This window comes from Rhinolophus sinicus, linkage group LG15, assembly GCF_036562045.2.
Source record: "Rhinolophus sinicus isolate RSC01 linkage group LG15, ASM3656204v1, whole genome shotgun sequence".
In the NCBI taxonomy this organism is placed as follows: domain Eukaryota; kingdom Metazoa; phylum Chordata; class Mammalia; order Chiroptera; family Rhinolophidae; genus Rhinolophus; species Rhinolophus sinicus.
The window spans coordinates 19,112,990-19,125,630 of record NC_133764.1 but is presented as its reverse complement, the minus strand read 5'-3'; the positions used below and the strand labels follow the sequence as shown (position 1 = coordinate 19,125,630).

The following is a 12,641-nucleotide window of genomic DNA, read 5'->3' as shown; positions in this document are numbered from 1 at the left end:
AATTAAAGTTCCAACACGAGGCAAAACCAAGGTTTCAGGGGTTGGTGGGGGTTTTCTTTTGCGCGGGGAGTAGAAGCAAAGTTACTGAATAGAGGGTTTAAGAAAGGAACCTCAGCATAAAACTTGAAGAGGACGCAGAGCAGGTCAATGATCGTGTAGCAAATGCCAGGGAACAAAAGACCCGCCGCTAGGAACACACCCACAAAGACGCATCTTTAAAGAAATGGGGGGGCGGGTACCAGGAAGGGACAGGGTCTTCCCGGTCCACAGGGGCTAAATCCATCAAGAGCAACTCTACAAATCCGACGCTCCTCCTCACCCCCAAGCTCAAGTTTACCATCCTGGAAAGTGCCGCGGGGCAGGCCCCGGTAGGCGAATGGGCTCAGCCCACTGGGGAGAGGGGAGCTGTCTCTCTGCCCTCACAACTGGTCTGCCCTGGCAGGGATACCCCTCCACCCGGAGGACAGGGACCGCACTAAGTGACCGACTCAAATTTCGGGGCACGTTCTCCGCGCTCCCGCAAAACGCAGGGAACCCTGGAATCTCCGCATCAAGCCGGGGGCGAGCGTGCCGTGCCACCCCCTCTCCAGTGTGGACCCGGGAGGTGGCGGCTGGGCTTGTGTCCATGTCCCCGCCTGGGCGCTGAGCTCGCGCGGGCCGGGAGAAAGCCGGCCGGGAGCTCGGAGGAGCCGCCGGTCCCGGGAGCCGAGGACTGGGACTTTGTAGGCCAGTTGAACCGACACCCTCATCTCGCCCGCAAAGACCCAGCCCTCAGCTCCCGCGCGTCTCGTTGTTCGGGGTGCGGGCGCGCCCCGGACGGGCTCCCTCGGGCTGGGTCCCGCCGCCCGCTTTCCAACGCGCGCTGCTCCGCCGACGCTCTGGGTTTTCCCCAAGCGGCGTCCCCGAAAGAAGGCAGCCGCCCCGCCCGACCTCAGCCCGCGGGCTCTGAAACCAGCCCTGGAAGGGTTACACGATGCTCGAAGCTCAGCGTGTGGTGGCTTCCAGGCCACCCCTAACCGCCCCAGCGCAGGCCAGGGACGGGGGTGGGGGAGGTGCGGGGACCTAGCCTTCCCCCCAACCTCCAGCCAAGCACCAGAGTTATAGTAGAAACTTCGCCACAATCCCACGCCGCGCTCTCGAGGCCCAGCTCCGTGCCACATCGGTTACCTGCGCTCAGATCCGCGGGGCGCAGGGCCCGGCCGAGCGGCCTCCCAACGCAGGCCGCGCCACCGCCGGGGTTGGGGGGAGTCACTGCGAGCCAGGCCCTGCACCCCGACGTTCTCCGCGCCTTGCGCGCTGCGAGCCAGAGCCCCGCTGGACCTGCCCGGGACCCAGGGGCCGCCGCCGCCCCTGCCCCAAGAAGGATAAGCCTGGCGCGGCTGGGACAGGAGCGAGATGTCGCGACCCCTCGAAAGTTGGGGGAGTTCCGCTCGCTCGCACGGCCCAAGCTGGCTCCACGTGCTGGTGACACATCAGGAAGGCTCCGCACCCCACGACTCCTGGCGGGCGGACTCTGCCAGCGCCCGCCCGCACCACCTCTGGAGCCAAAAGGACGGCGCCCCGCCCCGGGCCCGCCCTCAGCCAGCCCCTTCGTGGCGCCACCCGCTTCACCCTGCGGCGCCCGCACCAGCCTGCGGCGCCCGCACCAGCCTGCGGCGTGGGTAGGAAGATACCAGGGCAGGGGTTGGGTGGCGGCCTAAGCGCCATCTCCCAGGCTGCCGGAGGTGCCCCAGGGATAGAGTCCGGAGGCAGGCAGGCCAACTCGACAATCTCCAGTGCCTTCCTCCCAGTCACGCAGCCCTTCCCGCCTCCAAGCTTCAGTAATTTTCCCTTTTCCTCCTCTGACCACTTCGAGACCCGAGCCGCTGCCAGCGCTTCCTCCCGGCAAGGCCAGCGCAGAGAGCCCCCTGCCGGCCGCTCCACTCCGGGGCCGTGTCCCCACCCCGGGGGAGTGCTTCTGCAGCTGGCCTCAACCTTCACATCTGGAACCCGGAGCCAGCCAGGCCCTTCTTACGGAGCTTTGGTGGCAAATCAACGAGCTAAATGTAAAACGCCAAGCATAGCAGTACCCAGTGGCATGCTTCCATTCCCCGGTCTAGGTGCCTGCAGACAACCTCTCTTCCTAGCTGTGCTTTCTGAAAACCCGAGTTCCTTTAGGGGGTCTGTGGGGAGGATGGGTGGTACTGAAAAGCTGCGAGACTGAGGGGTAGGTTTCCTAATACTGGAGAGGAATCCGAGGTCAATGGAATCCCCTTTCGTGAGGATCTGCTGCCCCACTCTCGCTCTCTGGAGACGCCAGGACGTCCTGGAGTAACTGCCTGCCTCATTTGAGACCAGTCTGGAGCATCCATAGGCCTCTGCCAACATCCCAATCCTCAAGATGGCCAGGGACCATGGAAGAGGGAGTGATGGGGAAGCCTGAGTAACCACTGAGATTGAGTTCCCTCTGCCTCTCTTCAGATGGAGCCTTGGAGTTAGATTTAAATAATGAGATAGACCTGTTTGTGTCCTGACATAGATATTGGCTATGTCCCTGTCTTCTCTTTCCGGACCGCACCAATCCAAATCATTTCTTAAAACCTCACTGCTGTAGGGGTTGAATGGTTTCTCTGCTTAATTTGCCAGCTCCCCCCACATGGAGATCCCAGGACAGACAGATGTGCAGGATCAGGTGCTCCCAAGACAGAGCGGCTCCCAGAGGGATGGGAGACAGAGGTGCCCATTGCTGGGGCAGGGCGGGCTGTGGGCCCAAGCCTCTGTAATCCCCATTTTGTGGGAGCTCAGGATTAGAAAGGAAGAAAGAAGAAGATGCCCTGACGTTGCTGGTGATGCTGCGGGTGCTGGAGGGGGTGTGGGGTTCGAGCTCTGCTTTCTCTTCCCCTTTTATTGCTCTCTCTAAATCTGACAGACTCTTTGGATCTCTGAGACTCGGCAGCCTGGAGGAGCGGTGTCCTGGGGGGATGAAAGGGTAGAGATGTAATGGGTTTACCCCAGCGCTGATCTCAGAGAAGGCTGCAGAAGATTAAGATTTGCTCCCTGAGCTTGAAATCTCCCTGCTACCCCCTGACCACATCAAAGGACATGGCTGTGGGGTGCACCTAATCCCATCAATGGAATCAAAGCGGGACAAGAAAGGAAATTCTGCAAACTTGGTGCAGTGGCAGAACACAGCTCACAAGAGAAAGATAGATACTAAGGCCCTCGCCTCCTCCTCCCAGGAAAGATTCTGAGCCAGTCCACAAGCAGACAGTGCCTGTCCTCTTGAGGTAACCACCGTGGGAAGGTCAACGACAATAACTCAGAAAGCTGGGCAATGGGACTGGGCCAACCTCCAGGAGCAGAAAGGGACCCTGAGGGTTTGGGACTCCTCCCTGTCTCACAGTGCTAGTGGACCCCAGCTTTACTCTGAGAAAGTTCTTTCACAATCATGCTTCTTACCACCGGTGTTTCCCAGAGTGCCGTGTTCAGATCCAAGATGATTTTAGGTTAAAAAAAAATGTAATATATATTTTTAAATGTAAATTTCTTGAATATTAGTGTTACGATGTGGCTAAAATGGTTAAAATGAGCCAACCCAAAGGCAAGTATTTAGTAAATAATAAAAGTGGTATTCTGATATGGCAAAAATGCTGTGTTTCCTGAAAATAAGACCTAGCCAGACCATCAGCTCTAATGCGTCTTTTGAAGCAAAAATTAAAATAAGATTGGGTCTTACATTATATTAAAATAAGACCGGGTCTTATATTAATTTTTGCTCCAAAAGATGCAGTAGAGCTGATGGTCCGGCTAGGTCTTATTTTCAGGGAAACACTGCGGTGGCGATGGTATGCAAATTACAAAAGTTAGAAAAACACTCCTTGCGACTACCTTTAGAGAAATACTGCCTTAGAACAGTGACTTTCAAACTTTCAGTTTTGCTCCATGGTAGAAAACACCTATATGTGTATAAAAAGTATTTTACAAAACAGATCTTATGCACTCAAATATGTTTGTAATCCCATTCTGTTCCAATAAAAACGCTGCTTGCCTACTGTTACATTTATTTCATGATCCACTGATGGGTTACCTCCTGAAATTTGAAAACTACTGCCCTGGAGGACAGGCCGTGATGGTGATGGCAGCTCTCAGTGAGAAATTTCTAGGTGCCAAGACTGTGTGCGAAGAGCTTCTCCTTCCACTCTCACAGTGACCCTATGGTGTAGGTATTATTATTACCCACATTTTACAGATGAAATTCCTTGCCAGGATCACACAGACAGTAAGTGCGGGCCCGAGACCAGCCCCTCTCCACCCAACTCTTCCGGTGTCTAGTACACTTTCTACCAGCTGTCTCTTAGTTAAATATCTCAAAAAGGTCCAGTCTCCAGAGCATCCATGCCCTTCCTACAATGTAGTGTACCTCTCCAAGTTTGCCCCAAGGCTTCTGTCCTTTCTACATTCCACCACCCCCAAAAAAGACCCCCAGGAGTCAGGCTCCTTAGCAAGCTGGCTTCAGAGCCCCTGAGGTGGGGGTGGGGGGTGACATGGACAATCTTAATGTTCCAGCCACCCTGCCACGTGCCGCACACTTGCATCTCTGTGACTGAGAGGAATCAACTTGCCTTGGAGACAAAATCCCACAGAGCTGGAGACACTGACCCTGTTCTCTGATTCCCCTCATTCTAGAGTCTTCCCTAGGCCTTTCCTGGCTACCCTATTTTAAATTGCAGCCCCTTCCCCATCACTTCTCATCCCCCAACCCAGCTTTTTTCCCCTCCATATAGCCCTTGTTCCCTCTAATATGCCACATATTTTACTCATTTGAGTATATTCTGTCTCCCTGCTGCTGATCTGTGCCTCCAGCGCCCAGAATGGAAGCTACCCCTGGCCAAGGTAGGAATTTTTGTCTCTAAAGTATACTACTGTATCCCCGTGCCTGGCTCATAATACATACTCAGTAAATATTTGCTGAGGACCCAGCTTTGCCATTACTGGATGGGTTGGCTGCCCCAAACCCTCCCCAGGGCCCCCCCTCCCACCGAGGCCTGAGCCCCACAGTCGGAAGCACTCCCTCCAATGCCTGTTGATTTCACCAATTTCCTCTCAGACAGTGACCACAACCCCCAAGGGCAAGGGGACCAACATTCACAGTGGCCTCCAATGCCCAAACTGTTCAAAGTATTTAATATCAACACCGCGGTACAGTATTGATTCTCTGCATAGAATGACCACCTGCCACATCTTTAGCAACGCGATAAAGTGCTGTGAAGTAGAACGGCAGGATGGAAAACCCCGATTTTACTGAAATGGAAATTGGGTTCAGGAGATGAAATGATTTCCCCAAGGTCACTCTGCACTGAGCCCTTTCCACTCAGCTTCCTCCTCAGAACCATCCAGACAATCAGACACCACTTCTACAGTCATGATTGTGCTGGGTTCTCTTCAGCTTCCTGCCATCAGTCAGAAAGAGCTCTGACAGATGACACAGGGATCCTGCCGACCAGAGGGCGAAAAGGGCTGCAAATAACCTGAAGTATTTTGTTTGTGACTATGGAATTAATGGACCTTGTTTTCTCAGAAAGTTTACTCAAATGGCAGTTTCCATGGATTTTGTTTCTCTCGGCCCTGATGGCGAGGACACAGGGAGAGCCTCAGAGCTCAGGGGAAAGACAGGCTGGACATGAAATCTTTCCTGCAGAAAAGCCACACTGGGATCACTGGTCTTATCAACACCTGGGGCAGATTTCAATTCCTGACTCCTGTGCAATCTTTGATAAGTTATCTCTGCCTCTGGGCCTTTGTTTCCTCACCGGCCTAACTGGAATGTGATTTTTCTCTGCGATTTCTTCCAGCGTGACTCTTTCATAACTGTAGGAGGAGAAGTTGCTGACTTTGTTCTTGTGGTTGACCTTCATTCATTTAGCCACCATGTAAAATGCCCCTTTACCTATCTTGGTCACTTGAGAAGACACATCCCTTACACTCAAGAAACAGCGGAGGGGTAAACTCCCCAGAAAGGAGTCAATTCTCTCCAGGTGTAATAATATTTTAGCCAAGACAAACAGTGCTTTGAGCTGGATTCAGTTTTCCTACATGATGGCGGATGGGGAGGAAGCAGGTGGTCTGACATTCTCTGCTTGGGCTGTGCCCTCTGTACATGGCCTAAGGAGTGAGGCTGAGAGAGTGGTGGGCCACTCCTGGAAAGTCAGGTCACACAAGGAACCCTACGGACCCAGAGTCCCAGACGTGTCAATCAGGGTTCTCTGAAAGGCTTTCAAAGGGCGGCATAAGTGCCTGGAAAATGTTGGAGCACTTGGTACAGAAAAACAAGGAATGTGTTTCCTGAGCAATCCAACCATTGTCAGTGTGTGCCTGTGTCCCTCCACAGCCTGAGTACTGGGGTCACGCCTGGTGCTTTCAATCACTACATGCTTTTCCTATTGATCAGGGGTGAATGTTAGACAAGTGAAGAAGTGAAGTGCCTGCTTAGGCCGCAGGCTGGCAAAGAGATGGGCCATCTCCTGGTTACATGTCCAGTAACAATGCAGATGACTTTTCCAAACAGATTTGTGCTTATCCTGCAGAAGAGCTTAATCTGTGTGATAAAGGTAGAGCTTTCTGGCTAACCTTGAACAAATCACTTCCCTTCTTTTTGCCTGTTTCTGTTGCTGTACACTGAAAGGGTTGGATGGTTGCTATCATTCCTATCAGTCCATGATTCCAAATTGGTAACTTTTGTCCAGAAGGATGGGGTTGGGCCTTTAATGCTTGCTGATAAAACTGTTTACAGAGAATAAGTTTCTTTCTTAATTTGAAATTCTGTTTTACACACAAGGTCAGAGGGGCCATGGGTGGAAGAAGAGTGCTCTTGCCTGCTTAGCTATAACCTAGACCATAGTTGAGTGTCAAAGATGATTGAGTGAGGGCAGAAATACCCAAGATCTTATGGTGCTTGGGCAAATTCCTCTCCATCCTCCAGAGCCCAGCCACAATGCCACCCACTCAGGCAACACTTACCCAACCCCTCAAGTCGAGACCTCTCTTGTGCCAGGGCTCTGTCTCTGTACCAGGTGCTGGAAACACAGGCATGAGCGAGACACAGTACTGGCCCTAAGGGGCCTCCCAGCTACGGTGTCAGACACACAAAGGGGTCCCAGACAAGAAGCTAAGTGACTCATTACCTGGGGGGAATCAAAGGTTTCTTAGAGGAGGTAATACCAGAGTCTGGTCTAAGGGATAGAACCTGATTCTAATCCAGTGTCTGTGAGTAGATCTAGCTGCTAATTCATAGGAAATGCCAAGGACAGAGATACTTGAACTGCACCAAGAGTTTGCAGACAGCGAAGTCCAGACTATGGGGAAATCTATAGATCAAATGGTCCAGGTTCCTCAACAAGATGCATTACAAGGAAATGAAAGGGAAAGAAGAGAATCCTAGTGATTGAATAAAAAAGGTTAAAGGATATATCAATTTTCAAAATGAGCAAAGTTAAACTACAGGTATAAAGATGCAAAGATGCTCAATTAGGTGGTAAGTCAAAATGCAAGGAAGTAATTACTATAAAAGTAGGGAGCATGGCTAGCTTCTGGCTGTGAGGGAGTGTGATTGGGAGGGGGGCAAACGGAAGACGTTTCTGGGGTGTCTGGCAAAATTCTCTGACGTGGGTGGTGTTCTTATAATTCATTAAGACATTCACTTGATTTGTGTGTTTTTTGAATCTGTTTTATTGTATAATAAAAGATTTAAAAACATACGTCTCCAGGTTGAAATATTGTACTGAAACTGACAGCATGAGGCAAAATATATATACTTGCCACATTCTGCTTTTAAGTTAAATAATATTCACTCACAGGAAGGGAGAGGCTGACCTAAAGTAGTTTATATTTTTTAAAATGGCCTGGAGGTTTGAGCTGTGCACAATGGCTGTGTCTGCCTACATGGCTCTCAAACTGCAGTAGCAGAGGTCCGGTGTTCTGTTCTAGGCCCTGGGAGGACCACCTGGGGGGAGGTGTGAGCAAGGGACAACTGGCAGGGCACAGGCCCTTTGCAGCTCTAGTCCTGCTCATCAGGAAGCACTCGCTGTTAACTCTCTGGATGGTGAGCCAGAGGTCACATAGATCCTATCTTGAGGTCGCAATGACCAGGCTCCACTGTGAAAGGGGCGCCTATGATTCACCACCTTGGCAGCCACAAGAGAGATGGGTGGGGCAGCTTGAGGTCCCCTTGCTTCTCCAAGGTCCAGGTTCTGAGATAGAAACTTAGAATTGCAGGCCACAAGGTATTTTGAAAATACCTTTTCCAACTTTTTAATTTTACAACAAAGGAAGTTGAAGTCCAGAGTATATAAGTGGTTTAATAGAGTTCATCCAAGAAATTCAAGATAGGTGTCCCCTTCTGTCTCTGCCCTCACCCTGTAAGTCTGCAAGACCTCTCTGTTCCCATGCTCACCCTGGAGTTTGTATCTGACCGTCCTTAACCTGGGATCCATACCTGACCCCTGCCTCTGGCCCTTCCCCTTTGGGGACCCATGTTTCCCCCAATATCTCTGTATTGACCTCTTCTGTACCTTGAACCTCTTTTATTGACTTTGGCCAAGAAGGTCTCTTCCATTTATTGGAATCTTAGGGGGGAAAATAAATACATTTCCCTGCTGCCTGAACCCCACATCCTGTCTTCTGATAACCCTACACACCAACCCAAAAAGACCCTGCTGACTTTCAAACCAGCTGAAGCTTCCTATGGTCAAGTATGCCATGAGGCCTCCAAGAAGGCAATGTGACTTTTGGTCACATTAACAGAAGTATAGAATGGAGAATGAGGGGGTTGACGTTCCATTAATGAGACTATATCTGGAGTAGTATATTCCGTGCTGAATGTCACAATTGAAGAAGGGCACAGACATACTGGAGTGAATCAGGAATGGGAGGCACTCAACATCATGTCACATTAAATTGGGTGGCTTATCCTTGAGATGACTTGAGGAGTGCCATAGCTGGTTAGGGGCCAGACTCAAAGGCTCAGTTCACAAGGGCTGGGACAGGAATAAGCGCGCATCAGCTGAACGATGTGGTTGGCTTCCTAGACAAGAAGACAGGCAGCAAGCACCCTGTGGATAACTCACCTTTCAAGGAACACACAGAAACCAGAAAACACCACTTTAGAAACGCTAACACCCTTTCTGGAATGTTCTCCCGCCCTCTAGACATGCAAAACCAGCAAGACCAGACACCCCCCTCGCACCCCCATAACGCTGGCGATACCATTGCCTAGTGTGCAACTTCACCTCTGTCCTCAGGGTCCCCACAGTGACACAGGATCCCAGACAAGCCTCCCCGGAGCAGTAGACCCAAGGGAAGACGCAAGGGGGTGGTGGGCAGCAAAGCACGGGGTGGCCAGAGTCGAGCACATCTGCAAGGGGTCCCGCGAGCCCCAGCACACTGGCCAGACCTGTGCTCGTGGCCCCGGAGTCTGGGGAGAGAAGGGATTGGAAGACTCTGAATGGAATCTGAAAATTTTTTAAAAATCACATAACAGAAGGAAGGGACAGCACACGTGAGGACACTGAAGCCCCACTGCCAAACCCCAACCTCAGGTCCCAGGCACGGACGGGGTTCGAACCCGCGATCTTCGGTTTACGAGACCGACGCCTTACCACTTGGCCACCGCGCCTGACAGCCAAGCAGTCGCTGGAAGCTCTCAGTGGAGGGGAGGCGGCACGAGTGCGGGAGGGGTGATGCTCCGCCCACGTTCCTCCTCTGACCCCGCCCCCGGCCTAACTGCTCTCCCGCCCCTCCAGACCTGCCTGCCAGGACCCCTCTGCGAGAGTGGCTCCGGCCCACTCTGGACCAAAGCCAGGCGCCAGTGTCCTGCTAATGGCAGGACCCAAACCCGCGGCCCTCGAGAGCCCAGCCGGGGCCTGTCTTCAGCACCCCCAGGGGCAGGGCTCCCGAGGAGAGCTCAGGTGGAGACAGCACGGAGCGGAAGCGGAGACAGCAGCCGCGAGCCAGCCAGGCAGGGCCTGACGTCTGTGCTGGCGTCTCAGCCCGCTCCGTGCGCTGCCATGTGACGCTGGCCTGGTCATTTCTGTCCGGTTGGCAGCTTACGCGGGCAGCGCCAGGAGCTCGGGCCGAGTCCACCAGGAGCTGAGGGGGCTAAAAGGGCAGTGCAGGCATGGATGGGAGCGGCCCTCCGGTCGGAGAGATGCAGGGAGCCGGGAGGGACGGGGGTCTGGCAGCAGGGGTGGGAGACATGACTTTCCCCGGGTTGCTTTCGCTCTCTCCTTGCCCTTCAACCCCTGGCACGGGCCTTGTGCAGCAGACTCCGAGTAAATATCATGTTAGACAAGATGGCTTTGCCCAGGAGGAACCCATGTGGGCCCACAAGGAGATGTTCAGAGCGACAGTGCAAGTGGGAGTGAACAACTGGAAGCGACCTGAATGGAGGAATCTGATAGTCTGTCTATACCGTGGAGCTGTAGGTCACTATGAAAAGCAATCAGCTAGAGTCAAAGGAATAATTATCAGCGTAGAGTGCAAACCACGTGATTTTAAAAAGCAAGGTGTAGGACAAATGCCATTTATTAAATTAAAGGGGAAGACACACAAAGTAGGTAAAAGCAAAAACATATAAAGAAGGGAAGGAGACTGGCTAGGGACAGGGGACAAAGGGAACTTTATTGGTAATGTTTTGTTTTTATTCTATGAAAGAGGCAAAAAGCTGAAATCGTAGGACTATGAGTGCTTATTATGATACTGGACACTTTTTTGAAGATCTTGTATTTTCTTTAAGTTCAAAAAAAGGCGCTTAGTTCCCTCTGTGCTTGTTTGACCTTTGGCCATTGCCACTGCTCAAGGAGAGGCGCTTCGGGATGGGGGTGGGGCAGGAAGAGGCCTCCTCTCAGGGTAGGATGGGGCCTACTGCCAGCCTCCCTCTGGGCCCATCCTCCTGTACCCAGTGACCAAAGAGGAGACAAAAGCCAGACCACTCGTGACACTGCCCACTCTGCCACCACCACGCCAAAGCTATTCTCGCTTATCTGTTGAACTCTTTTAAAAGTATAGATTGTGGAGATTTGGGAAAACCCAGGAAAACTACTTTTGTGTGTAGTAAAAACCACGTAACAAAATGTAACCATCTTAACCATTTTTAAATGTACAGAACAGTAGTGTTCACTATATGCACATTGTTGCACAACAGATCCCTGGAGCTTTTTCATCTTGTAAAACTGAAACTCTATATCCCTTAAACAGCAATTGTGCTTTCCCCGCCACCTCCAGCCCCTGGCGATTACCATTCTGCCTCCTGATTTTAGAAGTTCGACTACTCAGGGAACCTCATAGAAGGGGACTCACACAGTATTGCTCTTTTTGTGACTGGCATAATGTCACTTAGCGTAACGTCTTCAAGGTTCATCAAGGTTCATGTCACGGGTTGTCACATATGACACAATTTCCTTTTTAAAGGCTCAACGATACTCCATTGTGTTTCTTTATCCATTCATCCCACAATGGACATTTAGTTTACTTCCACCTCTTGGCTATTGTGAATAATGCTGCAGTGAACATGGGTTTGCAAATATCTTGAGGTCCTCTCTTCAATTCGGGTATATACCCAGACGTGGGATTGCTGGATCATGTGGTAATGCTAGTTTAAAATTTTTGAGGTACCTCTATGCTGTTGTCCATAATGGCTACGCACTTCACCTTCCCACCAGTAGTACACAAGGGTTCCAATTTCTCCGCATTCGTGCCAATATTTGTTTCCTTTGGTGGTGGTGGTGGTTTTATAATGGCCATTATAATGAGTATGAGATAGTATCCCATTGTGGTTGGATTTGCATTTCCCTGATTAGTGATGTAGAGCATATTTTTGCTTGTTAGCCACTTATATATCTTTTTTGGAGAAATGTCTGTTCAAGTTTTTGCCAATTTTTAATTTGGGTTATTTATTATTTTTTTGGAGTTGGGGAGCTCTTTATATATCTTGGATATTAGCCTCTTATGAGATATCTGGTTTGCAAATCTTTTCTCCCATTCTGTAGGTTGGTTTTTCACTCTGTTGATTGTTCACTGTACAAAAGTTTTCAGGTTGACGTAGTCTCATTTGTCTATTTTTGCTTTTGTTGCCTATGCTATTGGTGCCACATCCAAGTAATCACTGCCGAATCCAAAGTCATGAAGCTTCCCCCTATTTTTTTCTTCTGAGAGTCATTAACATATCAATTCAGGTCTTATGTTTAGATCTTTAATCTATTTTGAGGTAATTTTTGTACATGGTGTGAGTGTCCAGCTTCATTCTTTTGCATGTGGAAATCCAGTTTTCTCAGCACCAGGTGTTAAACAGACAGGAAAGTTTTTAAAAGCATAAAGAGGAAAATTCAAAGGACCCGTAGTCTTATCACCAAAGAGAAGCACGTTCTTATGTGTATAAAACATAGTTTATTCTGAGATATGGTTCCCCCCGCCCCACATTTTAACAAATTAGAACTCAGGATGATGACTGATTACAGATAATGGAGTGTCACAATTAATTGGCAATGTAGTTTTCCTTTTTAGTGGCACATAACTGTTTTTAAAAATTGATGAATGTGGCCTTCTAGACGACGCCGCCCGGACCTACCTGCACTCAGCCACGGTCACCCCCATCGTGTTCTTCCACATCA

General features: G+C 50.7%; 1 non-coding gene across 1 annotated transcript; it reads right to left on the bottom strand.

Moving 5' to 3' along the window:
- Window positions 1-9,577: 9,577 nt before the first annotated feature.
- Window positions 9,578-9,649, bottom strand: TRNAT-CGU (transfer RNA threonine (anticodon CGU)). The gene has a single exon. It is a non-coding gene; the product is annotated as a tRNA-Thr (tRNA).
- Window positions 9,650-12,641: the final 2,992 nt, after the last annotated feature.